Source organism: Bufo gargarizans, chromosome 1 (assembly GCF_014858855.1).
Source record: "Bufo gargarizans isolate SCDJY-AF-19 chromosome 1, ASM1485885v1, whole genome shotgun sequence".
Taxonomy (NCBI): domain Eukaryota; kingdom Metazoa; phylum Chordata; class Amphibia; order Anura; family Bufonidae; genus Bufo; species Bufo gargarizans.
The window spans coordinates 576,533,257-576,553,470 of NC_058080.1; the positions used below are offsets into that span (position 1 = coordinate 576,533,257).

The 20,214-nt window shown below is 43.5% G+C and overlaps 1 protein-coding gene across 5 annotated transcripts in view; it reads left to right on the forward strand.

Annotated features, from left to right (window-relative positions):
- The window catches only part of CAMKK2 (calcium/calmodulin dependent protein kinase kinase 2), a 102,099-nt gene that overhangs the window by 18,465 nt on the left and 63,420 nt on the right, over window positions 1–20,214 (forward strand). For 2 of the 5 annotated variants that reach the window (XM_044275754.1, XM_044275750.1), the window contains exon 1: window positions 5,244–5,359. The exons of the other annotated variants lie outside the window; for them this stretch is intronic. The gene's annotated coding sequence lies outside the window, so the exon portion shown is untranslated. Of the gene's footprint in view, window positions 1–5,243; window positions 5,360–20,214 lie in introns of those variants that run through there. 5 annotated transcript variants of the gene reach the window in all.

The following is a 20,214-nucleotide window of genomic DNA, read 5'->3' on the forward strand; positions in this document are numbered from 1 at the left end:
TTGCCGACAAGAATAGGCATTATTACAATAGTTCCGCAGAAAAAAAACAGATGCCATACGGAACGTCATCCTTTTTTGCGGACAGCAAAACACATACGGTCGTGTGCATGTAGCCTTAGTCGTTGATCCTTTTGAAAGTAGCGCCCACATTATGTTTTTCTTACTCAAATTAAGGGCTGAACGTGTACCGGGTGGGTCCTTATTGCGGCCTGTAAATACCAGGTTCACAATATACGGACACTGGCCGTTTGTGCACCACATCACGGATCACTTGAATGGGTCTGCAATCCGGAAGATGTGGTGCTTAAACGGAGCGCTTCTGTGACTTTGTCTGTTCCTCCACACTGCAAAAAAAATAGAACATGTTCTATATTTTTTTTTTTAAGTGCAGACGGATCACGGACCCATTCAAGTTGAGCAGCAACGCGGATGGTGCCTGTGTTTTGGGGACCGCAATTTTCTGTTCCCAATGTAAGGAAGGGGCAGTTTGTGTGCTTGAGCCCTAATTGTCATGTTGTGCTGTTTTATCATTCATGATATATTGAATGCTTTACTATATCAATGGGCATCTAGCTACTTTCAGAGGGAATACGGTCCAGTGAGAGTCAATTAGGCAGTAATTGGATTACACCTCTTGTATTTAGCTTGAGCACAGCTCAGGACCATTTACAGTAAATGTTGCTCTGGTATTCTGCAGCATAGTGTGCCACCACTACCCAATCTATCTAGAACCTCTCACTCCATTCCCTTTGTATACACTATTTTTTCAGCAGCTGTTGCCAGAAGTGCCTTTGGCTCCTTGATGGATTTAGGGAAACTTCCCAGTTAATGGAAACATGCTTATTTTGGTATTTGGCACCAATCCTAAAACAGCCAGCAAAGGAGCATCAGAAACATTTACTTTTCAAGAGGGGCAGAATGCACTTACTCAACATGATGGAAGCAGATTAACCACATAAAGAAACTGCAACAACTGTGTCGGCAAGAATTTATCTCAATTTATCTGTTTTAAATGAAGCTATTGTTTGTGTGTCTTCCCCCCCCCCCCCCCTTTAAAAAGTATATAGTTCAGGTAATACGGAGAAGGCTGTATACATATATAGACAATGATGTGAAAAACTATTTGTCCCTTCCTAGTTTCTTCTATTTTTGTGCATTTGTCACACTTTAAAAGGGTTTTCTGACATTTTAATACTGATGACCTGTCCTCAGGATAGTAAAATGCTTAAGAAAGACTATGATTTAGTCGAAATATTGCATCTTTGGCACTTTTTGTACATTTTTATGGACCCAATTTGAATAAAAAACCCTTGAAGGACATGCTGCCGTCTGTTCTGTTTGAACTGTCCTTAGAATAGGTCCTCAATATCAGATCAGCGGGGGTCCGACACCCGGCACCTCTGCCGATCAGTTGTAAGAGGAGACACGTGCGTTGTCTCCTCATAAGACTGATCAGCGGGGGTGCCCTGTGTCGGACCCCCGCTGATCTGATATTGATGACCTATCCTAAGAGCAGGTCATCAATATGAAAAGCCTGGAGAACCCCTTTAATTTATTAGAGAGAAAATGCTGTTCAGCCCTATGTGAAAAATCTACTAAATCAAGCAGTTATCCTAATTCAGTTGACAACGGGTAAATTTCGCTATCAGCACCCAGGCAGGATTACCAAAATTTCACCCTGGAAGACTCACCCAAGTAGTCACAAAAGAACGGAGATGAGTATCTAAAGAACTGTAAGCAACACTTGTCTTAGTTAAGGTCAGTGTGCATGATTCCATAATAAGAAAGACCTAGGGTAAAATGGCATCCATAGAAGACTTGCAGGGTGCAAACCTATGCTGACCAAAGGCTCCTCTCACATTTGAAAAAAAACATATAGATGACCCCAAGATTTTTAGGATAGTATTCTGTGAGCTGATGAGTCAAAGGAGGAACGTTTGGGAAGACAAGGGTCTCGTTACCTCTGCTGTAAACGCATTCCACCATAAGAACATCATACCAGCGGTCAAACGTGGTGGTAGTGTGATGCTGTTTGCTTCTACACAACCTGGACATATTGTTATAATTGAAGAAACATATACTTGCATAGTTTGTAAGGTTGGAAAAAGACACAGGTCTGTCTTGTCCAACCCATAAGGCTAGGTCTACACGACGACATTTGTCGCAGGACAATTTTTATAATGGTAGTCTATAGTGTCGCACTGCGACATGCTGCGACTGCGACACTACAGTCGCAAAAAACTATTCAATATGTCGCAGTGCGACACCATAGACTACCATTATAAAAATTGTCCTGTGACATAGGGCACAGCTACACTGTAACATATGTGTCGTGCGACTTATTGTTGTGCGACACATGTCATCATGTAGACCTAGCCTAAGGCTACATACACACGACCGTGCAGTTTTTTGCGGTCCGCAAACCGCGGATCTGCATAAAACGGAAGCCGCCCATGTGCCTTCTGCAATTTGCGGAATGGAACAGGCGGCCCATTGTTGACATGCCTATTCTTGTCCGCAAAACAGACAAGAATAGGACATGCTATATTTTTTTGGGGCAGGGCCTCGAGACAGAGCAACGGATGCAGACAGCACACAGAGTGCTGTCCGCATCTTTTGCGGCCACATTGAAGTGAATGGGTCTGCACCTGAGCCGCAAAAACTGCGGCTCAGATGCGGACCCGAGCTATGGTTGTGTGCATGAGGCCTAACAGTTTTGATCCAGAGGTAGTCAAAATGAGACGAAAGCCAATTGCCTTATTTTTTATGAGAACATTATTTCCTGACTTAGAATGAGTCCATGAATCTGTGTCCCATCTCCAACAATTAGTACCTATAACCTACAGTATCACAACCATGAATTCTGATATTGGAAAATCCTGAAAAAAGAATTGCTGTCTGTTTGTGACCTAAAGCTCCAGTGCAGTTGGATTGTGTTGCAAGACAATGATCCAAATCACACGAGAGTCCACCACTGAAGGGCTCAAAAGGGTTCTGATTTAAGTTCCATTAAATGCTGAGGCTAGCCCTTAAACGGGTTGTCAGGGCTCTTAATATTGATGAGCTACCCTCAGGATTAGGTCATCAGTGTCAGAATGGTGGGGGTCTGACGCCCAGCACCCCTGCCAATCAACTGTATGAGGAAATGGCGTGCGCAGTGCGCACATGCCTTCTCTCTTCTTGTTCACTGTTGCTTTGCCATAGACGGCAGCAGACAGGAAGAGATGGCACGTGCGCACTGCACGCGCTGTCTTCTCATACAGCTGATCGGAGGGGGTGCCGGTTGTCCTACCTCTGCCGATCTTATATTGATGAGATCGTCTATATTAAAATCCCTGACAACCCCTTTAAATGAGCAATTCGTGCTTGAAAACCGTCCAATGTAGCTTAATTAAAACAATTGTGCAAAGAGTAGGCCAAGATTCCTCCACCGCTTTGTAAAAGACTCATTGCAAGTTGTCATAAACATTTGATTGCAGTTGTTACTGCCCAGGGTGACACTATCAATTATTAGGATTAGGGGGCAATTACTTCTTCACATCTGTGACATAGATTTTGAATAAATCGTTATATTCATCATTTAAAAACATTTTACTAAGCTGAAATACGCCTAAATTAGTTGAACTGCTATCTGCGATTTCATCCCACTCACGCCAGTTCTAAAATTGTAGACGGGGAAGGGGCGGCCCGTCATGCCCGTCTCGGTTACTATTTTCTACAACTGTTTTAGGTGTAGAAAAGGTCTAAATCTAAGACCCCTCAAAGCGGTCTTACATTTTAGAACTGGCGCTGGATGCGCCAAAGTTATGAAGAAACCAATGCCTCTTCATAACTTCTGCGATCCACTGCCAACTATGGGGCTGTATTAAGACCAGTGTCTAAAACCCTGGTCATAATAAATGTGCCCTTTTGTGTTTTACGTTGGTTATCTTTGTCTAATATTAAAAGTAGTTTTGATGATCTGAAACATTCAAGTGTGACAAATCTGCCAAAAGAGAATGAACTGGTAAGTGGCCAATAGATTTTCACAGAACTGTATTTGTAGTAACTATGTAGTACAGAATTTCACACCAGAGCTTATCATCAAACACTTCTAAACGTGCAAATAGTGGCCTCCATGTGTAAAGAGGTTGTCCACTTTGGCCAGTCCTACTTGTTAGAAGGTTCTTTTGCAGGGTACCCTGCTGCAATCTGTAGTGAAATATGTCTGTAGATTTCCAGTTTCTCTGCAGCGTCATCTCAGGGGAAATGACGCGTTATGCAGAGCCCATTTAAATCAGTGGGTTGTCTGTAATGTAGGCCATGTCCTCCAGAACTGGAGATCTTTTCGTAACTGTATACTTTAGCTATTAGTACACTTCCTAATGGGGTATGTGATGTAGGAACCTTCTTCTTAGTGTAAAAATAGAAGAAGGGATCTACAGTTTTTCAGGAAGTGCCACTTTTGCAGATTGCACACCAAAATGCTTATGTAGGAGCCAACTTTTTAGTATCTTGCTTGTTTTGGGGGCTAAGGCTCCATTCACATAACCGTATATTTGGTCTGCATCCGATCCACATTTTTAGTGGATCGCACACGGATCCGTTTATTTCTATAGGTCCATAGGAAAAAAAAAAACAACAGCAGCACACCGTGTGCTGTCCGTATCTGTATGTCCGTTCCGCAGTCCCGCAAAAAAGGTAGAACAGGTCCTATTTTTTTCAGTTTTGCGGGCAAGAATAGACATAGTTACAATCAGGGTGGATTTGATTTAAATCAAACCGATTTAAATCACTAGTCAGTAAGGCTTGATTTAAATCATAGTTTTTTACATAAAGATTCATATTTGGACAATTTTTCTGTTGTACTTAGGAAGGAGAAAAATAATCATTACCTTAATAATAACAATTTAAATAGGATCTATTCAACTGAAACAATAACATTACAGCATGTTATTTGCTTAAACATCCATGTTTGTTAACTAATTTGGCTAAAGAAAATATATATATTTTAAGAAACTTAGACATCTTCTAATTTGCTTTCCTGCTTTATCGGGACCCAAACGATTTCTCAATTTAGAATGAACGAGTCTAAAGGAAGAGAATATTCTTTCAACGCCCGCAGAAGAAGCTACTGCTGTTAAAAGTGAAATCATTGTTGCATAAACAAACTGGGCAATTTTTTCATCAATTAACTCTTTTTCTAATCTACTAGTTTTTATCACAAACTTATCTATGGTGGTTCCAGGAGGGAAGGGTTTTTTCTTTCTTTTAGGTGATAGTGATATGTTGCTGTGGGTGCCTGATGATGATGCTATTGAAGCACTATCCTGGATGGATAACTCTGAAACTGTAGAAAAGGAGGATGGTGATCTTGAAGGTAGATAATTTCCAGAATCCATGAATTTCCCTAAACAAAAGAGTCAATGCTGTTATTTTATTGTTTATACAATTTCTGCTTATTGTACACAGCACTGCCCCGAAAGGAAAATGTTTACCAACCTGAAGATCCTGCCTGTTCAAATATTGTTTATATTCTATTCACTGAACTTTAAACTTAGCACTGAAGGGGTTGATTCTGTATTTATAGGTTTGTAGAAGTTAGGATTAAGATCTTTTTCTCAACTCTTTTCATGTAATAAATTCAGTTTTGAGAACTCCAAAATTAAACCAAGCATCTGTGATAATATCTTGTAGGCAGAGAAACTACCCAGTAATCTTACAAAAACCTCTGGAAGAGCCTGACATTGTGAATGGATTAATGGAATTTAACAAAAAATTTAACATATACAGCCTTATTCTACATAATTAAAAAAGTAATCTTTATTTCATAATGAAATAACCTTTGGATGGTAATATATTTTCCTCAAAAAGCATTTTATATAAAGAAATCAGATATTTTTTTTTCGATTAAAAAAATAATAAAAAAAATAATTGATTTTTATCCACCCTGGTTACAATGGGTCCCCAACGAATGCAACATGGATGTCACAGGGAGATGATCCGTCATTTTTACAGACCACAAAATACATATGTTCATGTAAATGCACTCTAACTAGGTGCAAAAAAGTCCACTGGGTTTTCTTTAATTTTGTGCCACAAGTGACCAGAAGATGAACAGTGGAAGCAGAGAGCAGGATTATTCTAGTGAATGACTGTGGGGAGGAATCAGCTTCCATGTTTTTTCTGGGGCAAAAGAAAAAAAAAAAGTGTTGTACCATATTAGCCAGTGGAAAACTGGTTTATTGCTTTCATTAAGAGAAACAACTTAAGAGTCTTGCAGGTCTGATACCTTTCAATGGCTAAAAATAAAGAAGCAATGTAACATCAATGAACCAATTTTTCTTGGGCAACCGCCATAACAATACTTTGCATTATATGTTTAAATCGCACTTAAAGCCTACATTTAGTACCTTGGAGACAAGAGGTGCCAGACATTTCTGATTTCTATGTGCATGTTAGACGAGACTGTAGATGTAGGTTTGCAGCATACAATAAAGTATAGATAAGGCTCTGCTTAAGTTCGGCTACTGTACATACTGCTTGTGCTGATCTTAAAGGGAACCTGTCATCAACTTTATGCTTACCTTATTGAGGGCAGCATAAAATAGTGACAGAAATGCTGATTTCAGCGGTGTGTCACACATGAGCTAAAAGTAAGTGGTTGCTGAGAACCAGCATCATAATCACTGCAGCCCAGGCCTTGAAAAGAGTCAAATCTACCTGAGAAGAGTCATGGTTATTCCTAATCTCCTGCTCTCCCGTCCATCTGCTGATGATTGGCAGCTCTCTCCTAGAGGGAAATGGAGAAAACTAGGTAGAAGACGGTCAACCATCAGCAGGTGGGCAGGAGCCTATGAATAACCATGACATTTCTCAGGTGGCCGTGACTCTATTCCAGGCCCAGTCTGCAATGATTGTGATGTTGGTTCTTGGCAACCACTTGCTTTTAACTTTTAAATGACAGATCGCTGAAATCAACTCACCTGTCTCTACTTTATGCTGCCGTTAATATGGGTAGCACAAAGTTGATGACAGGTTCCCTTTAACTTTGATGCCAAAATGACTTAATATTCTTGGTAAACAGATCTTGTATATCAGATAGCAATGTACCCCAAGTAACAGGAAGCACTTGGTTTCCGCAGTCTGAATGGCCCAAAAAACTGTTGATTTTTAAAGGGAACTTACATGACCTTTTACATCCCTTTATAACATGTATGTGTTACAGAATGTATTAAATTCCTAGGCATTCTATAAAATGTCTAAAGTATTTAGGCAAAGTAAGAAACGCTTAATATTTTACACTATTCCTAGGCATTCTATATAATGCCTAAAGGAAAACTGACAAATGTATAAAATACTCCCTTCCAGAAGTCCTCCTTGGGCAAACCAGCAAAGTATAATATACTCCCTCCCAGAAGTAATTGGGCAAAGTATAAAATGCCCCATTCTGGAGGATGTTGCACAGCTACAGTGCCATAAAATCACCCCAGTACTGCGACAGCGCCATAACACAAGTGAGAACAATACTGGTCTCTTTCTCTTGTTTATCAGTAAAAAAGTTCTCCTCTTCTGCTATTTTAGAACAAGTGTAGTTTATTGAGGACATTTGCATTTCTTTTGTGCAAGAACAAGTACCAAACTATGAAGTGCTCTTGTGAGAGAGACAATTAAGTACAATTCAAAATGCCACTCTAGTCTTCCTTGTTGTAACAAGTGGGAACAGTACTGATCTTTTTCTCTTGTTTTTCAGTAAGAAAGTTCTGTTCTTCCGCTATTTTATAACAAGTGTAGTTTATTTTACATTTCTTTCATGGTCAATCAATAAAGGCTTCCTAACATTTAGTACTTGTTACTCTAGGATGCCTAGGCATTCTGTACAATGTCTGCATTTCATAGATTGCCTGCACACTCTGTATACAATTTGCCCCTGATTAGTCTTTGGGGTGGTGCCCCTGGTCCTGTCATGCTAGTCAAAGTCTTTCTGGCTTTATTGACTTCTTTCTCCACGGAATATGTTATCACAAGCCAGCTCTGTGGGCATCTGCCACGTGTGGTGAAATGGGGTTCACCAGCTTCTGCTTGGTCGGTGTACCAAACATGGGCTATTTGCAATAGTTACGATTTAGCTGTGTTTAAAGGTCTAGAGGCAGCTAGAGATATTTCAGAATATATTGATGTATACCAGCAGTAATAAAGCATACCTTAGAACAGAGGTCGCACTACTTTTTTCCAGAAGAGTAAAAATACTCCCCTGACCATTTCTGAGGAGTATTTTTACCAGAGGAGCAGTACGAAAGTTGCGGTAATTCAAATGCATAATACATAGGCCTGCACTTGCCCAAATCTGCGTTGGACGCTACTTTTGGAGCAGATTCTGTCGAAAGACCAGACTAAACAGCCTTGTATGCAGCACTTTTTCGTCTGGTAAAAAGACAGATCCTAAACGGAAACTAAACAGTCGGCAGAGTCTGTTAAGGTTCTTCCCTGTGGTGTGACAGGAGGAGGGGGAGCAGGGTCACCAGTGGGGTGACAGGAGGAGGGGGGATCAGGGTCACCGGTGGGGTGGGGGGAATCCTATCAGATCTTGTGTTTTCCCCTTTTTGTATTTCTATAGGTCACGTCCTCGAGATAACTATTCTGCACACACTTAGAGAGGGGGGGGGAGCTAGTTTATGGGCTGATAACAAGGTGGACAGAACCACGAGGAAGTAGGAGGGTGCGGAGAACTGGGAGACAGGATAGAACTATGATTGGGGGAGGGGGGAATCACCTACTTGAAGACTAACAGGCCGGGCTTTTTACTGCCACAACTCTTGCACACTCAGCCCATGCCACCTGGGGGCTGTGGTGGGGGCGACACAGTCCTGGGGGCAGCTCTTGTCTCAGACCGGGGACCAGTCACGCAAGTCCATGACTTCTTAGGTCTACAGTAGGGATCGACCGATTATCGGATTTACCGATATTATCGGCCGATATTCAGGATTTTGAACGTTATCGGTATCGGCATTTATTTTGCCGATATTCCGATAACGTCCTGGGAACACAGATCGCGCTGCTCAAGTGCCGCGGATCGCAGCTACAGCTCATAGAGGTCGGGAGCCGGCTATGTGATCCTGCAGCCAGCTCCCGCCTCCTGTATATGAATAAATTAGAGATTAAGCTTCATTGGTGGCGCAGTGCGCCCCCCCAAGCCCCCCAGTATCAGACATTGGTGGCGCAGTGCGCCCCCCCTCCCCCCCAATATTAGGCATTGGTGGCGCAGTGCGCCTCCCACCCAAGCCCCCCCAGTATTAAGCATTGGTGGCGCAGTGCGCCCCCCCTCCCCCCCAGTATTAAGCAGTGGTGCGCCCCCCCCTCCCCCCCCCCCACCCCAGTGTGCCCTCCACAGGATTCCCTCTCCCCTGCTCCTGGAGCCCCAGCAGTGTAATGCTGGGGCTCCGATCGGTTACCATGGCAGCCAGGACGCTATTGAAGCCCTGGCTGCCATGGTAAGCTCCATGCTTCTGTGTGCACAAAGCACACAGCAGTAGGGACAGTGTGAGCTCCTATTCACCCTGATAGATCTCTATCAGGGTGAATAGGACAAGGGTTCTAGTCCCTAAGGGGGCTAAAAGTTAGTGTAATAAAAATAAAAACACCAAAATATTAAATATAAATGAAAAAGAAAGATTTGCAAAAAAAATAAACCTACACATTAACAATAAACATAAATTTTCAGCAGATTTGTGGGAATTTTTTATTTTTTTTTCAAAAATGAAAATTCCCAGAATATCGGTATAAATTATCGGCTATCGGCCTGAAAGTTCACAAATTATCGGTATCTGCCCTAAAAAATCAATATCGGTCGATCCCTAGTCTACAGCCACCTCAGGAGCCGCCCCTCCTTCTACCGGCTTCCCCTGCTGCAGGACCTGTATCACTCAGTTGCGCGCCCATACCAACCAATAACGAAGCTCCTTGCTGTAAAGAGCTTTGCTATTGGTTATTTCAGACACAGGCAGCATCGTTGCACTGCCCGTTGAGTTCACTGCGCTGATGAATGTGGGGGGATAAAGTCTAAGGCGTATTGGTATACCTTAGACTTTTTCCAGGGAGTAAAATGGCGTGACGCTTGTACAGTTGTTATTGCGACCTCTGCCTAAGGGCTCATGTGCTGGCCGGACCTGTTGTGTGGACCGCAAATTGCGGTCTGCAATGCATGGGCACAGACCGCGGGGAAGCCGCATACGGACCCATTCACCTGAATGGGGTCCGCGAACTGACGGTGCACACCGCAAAAAAGTAGCGCATGCACTACTTTTTTGCAGTGCGGAGGCATGGCCAGAAACGCCACGGAAGCACTCCGTAGTGGTTCTGTGGGGTTCCGATTCGTCCTTCCGCACTGCATCTCCGGGTTTGTCTCTTGAATGGGTACGCATGCGGGGTGCACACGGCCGGGTTCCCCAGTGTATTGAGGACCCGCCATATGCAAACCGCAATTTGACCACGGCGTGGCAACTGCTGTGTGCATGAGCCCTTAGAAAAACTTTTACCAACTCCCATGCCATGTGGTAAATGACTTGTCCACCGGGTGTTTCTTCAGCAGACAAATGCCCTGCATAGAAACACCCAGTAGACACTTCAAAAGTAATTTGCATGTGGTGTAGAAAAGAATTTGTGAAAATATCTAAAGTCTTATCTAGCACCACCCAGGTTCGCTTTAACCACCTCCCGACCGCCTAACGCGCCGATGCGTCCGGGAGGTGGTTGATTTACTCCTCCTGGATGCATCGGCGCGTCATCTCGCGATACCCGAGGTTTCCTGTGAACGCACGCAGGCGCGCGCGCTCACAGGAACAGAAGGTAAGCGAGTGGATCTCCAGCCTGCCAGCGACGATCGCTCGCTGGCAGGCTGGAGATGTGATTTTTTTTTTTAACCCCTAACAGGTATATTAGACGCTGTTTTGATAACAGCGTCTAATATACCTGCTACCTGCTCCTCAGAGGACACAGGTAGCTCAGTAAAGTCGCACCAAACACCACACTACACTACACCCCCCCCCGTCACTTATTAACCCCTTATAAACCCCTGATTACCCATAATCACCCCATATAAACTCCCTGATCACCCCCCCTGTCATTGATCACCCCCCTGTCAGGCTCCGTTCAGATGTCCGTATGATTTTTACGGATCCACAGATACATGGATCGGATCCGCAAAACACATACGGACGTCTGAATGGAGCCTTACAGGGGGGTGATCAATGACAGGCGGGTGATCACCCATATAGATTCCCTGATCACCCCCCCTGTCATTGATCACCCCCCTGTCATTGATCACCCCCCTGTCATTGATCACCCCCCTGTAAGGCTCCATTCAGACGTCCGTATGATTTTCAAAACACATGCGGACGTCTGAATGGAGCCTTACAGGGGAGTGATCAATGACAGGCGGGTGATCACCCATATAGATTCCCTGATCACCCCCTGTCATTGATCACCCCCCTGTAAGGCTCCATTCAGACGTCCGTATGATTTTTACGGATCCATGGATACATGGATCGGATCCGCAAAACACATGCGGACGTCTGAATGGAGCCTTACAGGGGGGTGATCAATGACAGAGGGGTGATCAGCCATATACACTCCCTGATCACCCCCTGTCATTGATCACCCCCTGTAAGGCTCCATTCAGACGTCCGCATGTGTTTTGCGGATCCGATCCATGTATCCATGGATCCGTAAAAATCATACGGACGTCTGAATGGAGCCTTACAGGGGGGTGATCACCCATATACACTCCCTGATCACCCCCTGTCATTGATCACCCCCCTGTAAGGCTCCATTCAGACGTCCGCATGTGTTTTGCGGATCCGATCCATGTATCCATGGATCCGTAAAAATCATACGGACGTCTGAATGGAGCCTTACCGGGGGGTGATCAATGACAGGGGGGTGATCACCCATATACACTCCCTGATCACCCCCTGTCATTGATCACCCCCCTGTAAGGCTCCATTCAGACGTCAGCATGTGTTTTGCGGATCCGATCCATGTATCTGTGGATCCGTAAAAATCATACGGACGTCTGAATGGAGCCTTACCGGGGGGTGATCAATGACAGGGGGGTGATCACCCATATACACTCCCTGATCACCCCCCCTGTCATTGATCACCCCCCCCTGTAAGGCTCCATTCAGACATTTTTTTGGCCCAAGTTAGCGGAAATATATATATTTTTTTGTTAGTTTTTTCTTACTAAGTCTCATATTCCACTAACTTGTGTCAAAAAATAAAATCTCACATGAACTCACCATACCCCTCACGGAATCCAAATGCGTAACATTTTTAGACATTTATATTCCAGACTTCTTCTCACGCTTTAGGGCCCCTAAAAAGCCAGGGCAGTATAAATACCCCACATGTGACCCCATTTCGGAAAGAAGACACCCCAAGGTATTCCGTGAGGGGCATATTGAGTCCATGAAAGATTGAAATTTTTGTCCTAAATTAGCGGAAAGTGAGACTTTGTGAGAAAATAACAAAAAAAAATCAATTTCCGCTAACTTATGCAAAAAAATAAAATAAATTCTATGAACTCGCCAGGCCCTTCATTGAATACCTTGGGGGTGTCTTCTTTCCAAAGTGGGGTCACATGTGGGGTATTTATACTGCCCTGGCTTTTTAGGGGCCCGAAAGTGTGAGAAGAAGTCTGGGATCAAAATGTCTAAAAATGCCCTCCTAAAAGGAATTTGGGCACCTTTGCGCATCTAGGCTGCAAAAAAGTGTCACACATCTGGTATCGCCGTACTCAGGAGAAGCTGGGGAATGTGTTTTGGGGTGCCATTTTACATATACCCATGCTGGGTGACAAAAATATCTTGGTCAAATGCCAACTTTGTATAAAAAAATATGGAAAAAGTTGTCTTTTGCCAAGATATTTTTCTCACCCAGCATGGGTATATGTAAAATGACACCCCAAAACACATTCCCCAACTTCTCCTGAGTACGGCAATACCAGATGTGTGACTTTTTTGCAGCCAAGGTGGGTAAAGGGGCACACATTCCAAAGTGCACCTTTCGGATTTCGCAGGCCATTTTTTACACATTTTGATTGCAAAGTTCTTCTCACACATTTGGGCCCCTAAATTGCCAGGGCAGTATAACTACGCCACAAGTGACCCCATTTTGGAAAGAAGACACCCCAAGGTATGCCATGAGGGGCACAGCGAGTTCCTAGAATTTTTTATTTTTTGTCGCAAGTTAGTAGAATATGAGACTTTGTAAGGAAAAAAGAAAAAAAAAAGAAAAATCATCATTTTCCGTTAACTTGTGACAAAAAAAAAAATTCTAGTCAGAGCTGCTTCAAAAAGCGGAAATTCACATTTTTGTACCATAATTTGTAAACGCTATAACTTTTACCCAAACCATTTTTTTTTTTTGCCCAAACATTTTTTTTTTAATCAAAGACATGTAAAACAATAAATTTAGCGAAAAATTTATATATGGATGTCGTTTTTTTTTGCAAAATTTTACAGCTGAAAGTGAAAAATGTCATTTTTTTGCAAAAAAAATCGTTACATTTCGATTAATAACAATAAAAGTAAAAATGACAGCAGCAATAAAATACCACCAAATAAAAGCTCTATTAGTGAGAAGTAAAGGAGGTAAAATTCATTTGGGTGGTAAGTTGCATGACCGAGCGATAAACGGTGAAAGTAGTGTAGTGCAGAAGTGTAAAAAGTGGCCTGGTCATTAAGGGGGTTTTAGCTAGCGGAGTTGAAGTGGTTAAGACTCAAACCACAAATGCCAGTTATAACCTATAGAAAGTTCTTAATGATATGCAATGATGTGTATTTGATGTAATATTCTGTTTTATAGTCTTCTCAAATTGACAAATTTTTAGTCTAGGAGTCCTGTAGAGACTCCAGCAGAGATGGCTGGCAGCTGATGCAGAAAAGTGCTCTGCACCTACAGCCCCAGCAGAGGTAAGTGAAATGACAGATTGTTGGAATCTTTCCATACATGGTTATTAGTCTAGCAGTCTTGAATTATCAGGATTTACTTATAGAGGAACGAACACTGGAAACATCTATTCAGCATTGGCAAAATAAGAGGTTTTGAGCATCTGTAACCTATCACACTGTAATTTGTATGGTTGTCCTGTACACATGCCCCGAGCATAGCAATATTAATATAAAAAATGTACTTATTCAGAAAATAACATTGGTATGGTTCATAAGCTTTACAGAAAAGTTGGGACGTTAGTAAAGCAGACCAAAAACTCACCCTCAAACGTAAGGGCTCCGTGCCCGTGCTGCAGGCAGCATACGGCGGTTCCACAATACACGGGTCACCAGCCGTGTGCATTCTGCATCACGGATGTGGACCCATTCTCTTGAATGGGTCTGAAAATCCGGCGGTGCGGAACGGAAGCACTACAGAGTGCTTCCGTGGTGTTCCGTTCCGCAAAAATATAGAACTTGTTCTATCTTTTTGCGCAATGGACAGATCGTGGACCCGATTCAAGTGACTGGGTCTACGAAGCGCATGCGGTTGCCCCACATTCGGTGCCCGTGCATTGCAGACGGTAATTTGCGGTCCACGGACGGCACGGAGCCCTTAAGTTCTTGTGAATGAGCCCTTAGAGTGACTATACCTTTTTTTTTTTTTTACAATTTTCTTTGAAACTGTTCTAAATGGCGCCAAAATAATGTTTGTAATTTGCTTTATTATGTAATTAATTATGCTGTTTTCCATCTCAAAAAAGGACCCAAAGTCCTGGATTGTACCGTTTCTTAAAATTATCATTCTCGTACGGCGCTAGCTTGGTGACTATGGTTGGTGTCTGGTGCCCCCTTTACACCTTGTATGTACATCTGGTACGGCGCTAGCTTGGTGACTATGGTTGGTGTCTGGTGCCCCCTTTACACCTTGTATGTACAATTGAGTATGCTGGATCAGGACAATATATTCACACTTTGACAAATGAATAGAAATTGGCTATAAATGGCATGCCCAACCATAGTAACGTGCCATAGATGCTAATCCGCAGTGCTGAAGAGCTCAGTCTGCTGTGTTCCTTGTAGAGCGGGTGTGTTACATACGCACTGGTGCGCAAAGTATGTGTGGTGCTTTGTAGCCTACGACTGCCGTTTCTATGGTACTAATTAACACTTCAGAGCTGCTAGGTGCGCTAACATTGTCTTCATGCATCAGAATGATTTTCTTCTTAATTGATATTCATGCAGAATGTATTTGCATGAAATATTATTGTACCTGGTGGAAAAAGCTAATCAGAGATTCCAAACAGATTTGTTCTTTTCCTAATAATATAATGTCCCTTCAAGAGAACATTGAAGTGATTCACCATTGAAAGGAATTGTATTCATAATTGACAGCATTTGAATAAATTATTTAAAATTCATAAACTTAAACTGCTGCAGGCGTTCCAGTACCTTTATCTATAATCAGCGGGAAATGTGGTGTAGTGGCTCTTTTCAATATTCCCAGTCAAATTAACCAATTTTAATAAGCTTGTGAGTAGCAATTTGGGCTTTATGCTCATGTTCCTTTGCCGATGGTTGCGCAGTGGAGTTATGTAAATCACCGTTGTTTACTTAGTGTTATATTTGGGTATTTGTGAGGACGTTGTCAAAAAAATGAGCAGCCCTTTTAACTAAATGTAGTATTTTATGAATTGCAAAAAGTGGCCCTGGCGTTCTATTACCAGTATTTTCCACCAAAGCAGTAAAGAGGACCTGCAGTGCAATCCACCATGTTACCACCATGCTCCACTTAAGAGCAGGAGAAGCTGAGCAGATTGATGTATAGTTTTTTTGGCAAAAGATTCAGTAAAACCTGTCATTTATCCATGTATATCTCTGCTTTCTCTACCTCCTGTGAAGAGCTATCGGTGCAGGAAGGAGGGGTTATCAGTGATTTATACGGAGATAGCTGTCAGTCACTGGTAACTCCTCCCACCGGTACCAATAGCTGTTTACAGGGCTGCAAACATAAATTTAGAAATTACAAGTTGAACCTTTTCCCACAATCTGCTCAGATCCTTCTGTTCTACAACATGCTGCCTGCAGATTGCACTGTGTTTCGTGGTGACAGATTCTCTTTAACCACTTCAACCCCGCTAGCTAAAACCCCCTTAATGACCAGGCCACTTTTTACACTTCTGCACTACACTACTTTCACAGTTTATTGCTCGGTCATACAACTTACCACCCAAATGAATTTTACCTCCTTTTCTTCTTACTAATAGAGCTTTCATTTGGTGGTATTTTATTGCTGCTGACATTTTAACTTTTTTTGTTATTAATCAAAATGTAACGATTTTTTTTGCCAAAAAATGACATTTTTCACTTTCAGCTGTAAAATTTTGCAAAAAAAGCGACATCCATATATACATTTTTCGCCAAATTTATTGTTCTACATGTCTTTGATAAAAAAAAATGTTTGGGCCAAAAAAAAAAAATGGTTTGGGTAAAAGTTATAGCGTTTACACACTATGGTACAAAAATGTGAATTTCCGCTTTTTGAAACAGCTCTGACTTTCTGAGCACCTGTCATGATTCCTGAGGTTCTACAATGCCCAAACAGTAGAAAAACCCCACAAATGACCCCATTTCGGAAAGTAGACACCCTAAGGTATTCGCTGATGGGCATAGTGAGTTCATAGAACTTTTTATTTTTTGTCACAAGTTAGCGGAAAATGATGATTTTTTTTTTTTCCCTTACAAAGTCTCATATTCCACTAACTTGCGACAAAAAATTTAAAATTCTAGGAACTCGCCATGCCCCTCACGGAATACCTTGGGGTGTCTTCTTTCCAAAATGGGGTCACTTGTGGCGTAGTTATACTGCCCTGGCAATTTAGGGGCCCATATGTGTGAGAAGTACCTTGCAATCGAAATCTGTAAAAAATGACCGGTGAAATCCGAAAGGTGCACTTTGGAATGTGTGCCCCTTTGCCCACCTAGGCTGCAAAAAAGTGTCACACATCTGGTATCGCCCTACTCAGGAGAAGTTGGGCAATGTGTTTTGGGGTGTCATTTTACATATAACCATGCTGGGTGAGAGAAATATCTTGGCAAAAGACAACTTTTCCATTTTTTTTAATGCAAAGTTGGCATTTGACCAAGATATTTTTCTCACCCAGCATGGGTATATGTAAAATGACACCCCAAAACACATTCCCCAACTTCTCCTGAGTATGTCGATACCAGATGTGTGACACTTTTTTGCAGCCAAGGTGGGCAAAGGGGCACGTATTCCAAAGTGCACCTTTCGGATTTCGCAGGCCATTTTTTTACACATTTTGATTGCAAAGTACTTCTCACACATTTGGGCCCCTAAATTGCCAGGGCAGTATAACTACCCCACAAGTGACCCCATTTTGGAAAGAGGACACCCCAAGGTATTCCGTGAGGGGCACGGCGAGTTCGTAGAATTTTTAATTTTTTGTCACAAGTGGAATAAGGAGGGGAAAGGCGTCTGCCAGGACATAGGAGCTCCGCCCAACATCCATACCCACTTAGCTCGTATGCCCTGGCAAACCAGATTTCTCCATTCACATCAATCGATGTGGATGAATAAATCATTGCCGGGATTTTTTTTTTTTTACATACAAAGTGTTTGCCAAAGCATAGGAACGCCGCCTCCTCCTCAGCTCGTATGCCTTGGCAAACGTATCTGTTACTGCAGAGTAGAAATCTCGTCTTGCAGCGCCGCATACACAGACTTGCGTGTAATCTGACAGCAGCGCAATGCTTCTGTCAGAAAGCACATCAGTGCTGTAGCTAGTCGATCGGTTGGTCTACCTGGAAGGTAAAAAAAAAAGAAAAAAAGAAAAAACCAGGCCGCAACGCAATAATTTTATTAACTTTGGAACAGAACATATAAACTTAAACTTTTTGAACTAAACATTAACCTTTTTGCTTACTGGTGTTTTTTTTGTTTTTTTTACCTTTATAGAACAAACATCTCCTTCCCCATGGGTCAATGTGCAAAGCGCAAATCGCCCAAAGATGTGGCGAAGTGCGTTATGCACTTTGTCCCAGGTGAAAGGAGATGTTTGCAGCAGCTGTATGTGAATGGGCCCTAATAGCCCTGTGTGCCTGTCCTGGTGAGATGATCCCTATGCTAAGTGTACCTGTGTGTGGTACTTCTGGAAACACTCTCCAAAGCATAGGGCAGGGTGGTCAGGACAGTCAGGACAGAAATAGCAGGTGTCACGCCTTATTCCACTCCTGCTACAGACACGACATTTTTTTCGGGGTGGCGGTCGGTACCAGGAACGACACTGGGGAAATGTCGCTCGTGTAGACGGCTAACTACACTGGTGGATGGGGCCACGGATCCTCCTGGGTACAGGAGGTTCGCGATGATCTCTTCCTGAAATTTGAGGAAGGATCCAGTTCTCCCAGCCTTACTGTAGAGAACAAAACTATTATACAGAGCCAATTGAATTAAATATACAGACACCTTCTTATACCAGCGTCTGGTTCTGTGGGACACTAAATACGGAGCCAACATCTGGTCATTGAAGTCCACCCCTCCCATGAGCAAATTATAGTCGTGGACCGAGAGGGGCTTTTCAATGACACGGGTTGCTCGCTCAATTTGGATTGTCGTGTCTGCGTGAATGGAGGAGAGCATGTAAACGTCACGCTTGTCTCTCCATTTCACCGCAAGCAGTTCTTCGTTACACAGTGCGGCCCTCTGCCCCCTTGCAAGACGGGTGGTAACGAGCCGTTGGGGGAAGCCCGCGCGACTAGTTCGCGCGGTGCCACAGGCGCCAATCCGTTCTAGAAACAAATGCCTAAAGAGGGCCACACTTGTGTAGAAATTGTCCACATAAAGATGGTACCCCTTGCCGAATAAGGGTGACACGAAGTCCCAAACTGTCTTCCCACTGCTCCCCAGGTAGTCAGGGCAACCGACCGGCTCCAGGGTCTGATCTTTTCCCTCATAGATCCAAAATTTGTGGGTATAGCCTGTGGCCCTTTCACAGAGCTTATACAATTTGACCCCATACCGGGCGCGCTTGCTTGGGATGTATTGTTTGAAGCCAAGGCGCCCGGTAAAATGTATCAGGGACTCGTCTACGCAGATGTTTTGCTCAGGGGTATACAAATCTGCAAATTTCAGGTTGAAATGGTCTATGAGGGTCCGAATTTTGTGGAGCCGGTCAAAAGCAGGGTGGCCTCTGGGACGGGAGGTGCTGTTATCACTAAAGTGCAGGAAACGCAGGATGGTCTCAAATCGTGTCCTGGACATAGCAGCAGAGAACATGGGCATGTGATGAATTGGGTTCGTGGACCAATATGACCGCAATTCATGCTTTTTAGTTAGACCCATGTTGAGGAGGAGGCCCAGAAAAGTTTTAATTTCGGAAACTTGGACTGGTTTCCACCGGAAAGACTGGGCATAAGAGCTTCCCGGGTTGGCGGATATAAATTGTGTGGCATACCGATTTGTTTCGGCCACGACTAAGTCCAAGAGCTCCGCAGTCAAGAACAGCTCAAAAAATCCCAGGGCCGAACCGATCTGAGCTGTCTCAACCCGAACTCCAGACTGGGCAGTGAAAGGGAAAACTACAGGTGCGGCTGAAGTTGGGGACTGCCAATCAGGGTTTGCCAGCACCTCAGGGATTCTACGGGCACGTCTTTGCGGTGGCTGCGACGGGGTCACTACTGCTCGTGCCACCGTACCAGCTTCAACTGCCCTTCTGGTGCTCGCCACTTCACCAGGTTGTACGGCAGTGCTGGTACTAGGTCCAGGAAGGGCTGCGCTGCTGGTGTATGCCTCACCACGTAATCCGACAGCACCAGCCCCACTCTGCTGCTCTTGAAGCGGATCCTGCGCAACCTGCAGTCTAGCGACACTGGGCCGGGTACGCCTGGTGCTATCAGGGACCTCAACCTCCTCGTCCGAACTTTGGGTCAGAGAGCCACTGCTTTCTACAGGTTTGTATTCTGACCCGCTAGATTCGTCAGATGAGGGTTCCCATTCCTCATCCGACTGGGTCAGAAGCCTGTAGGCCTCTTCAGAAGAATACCCCCTGTTTGACATTTGGGCAACTAAATTTAGGGGTATTCCCTGAGACTACCCAAGAAAAAAAGCAAGCCTGTCTTACAAAGGGGAGGCTAGCGAAGTACCGGAGGCCGCTGCGGTTGATAAAAAATATCAAAACTGATTTTTTTATCGCCGCAGTGCGTGTAAAGTTAATGTGCAGTGATC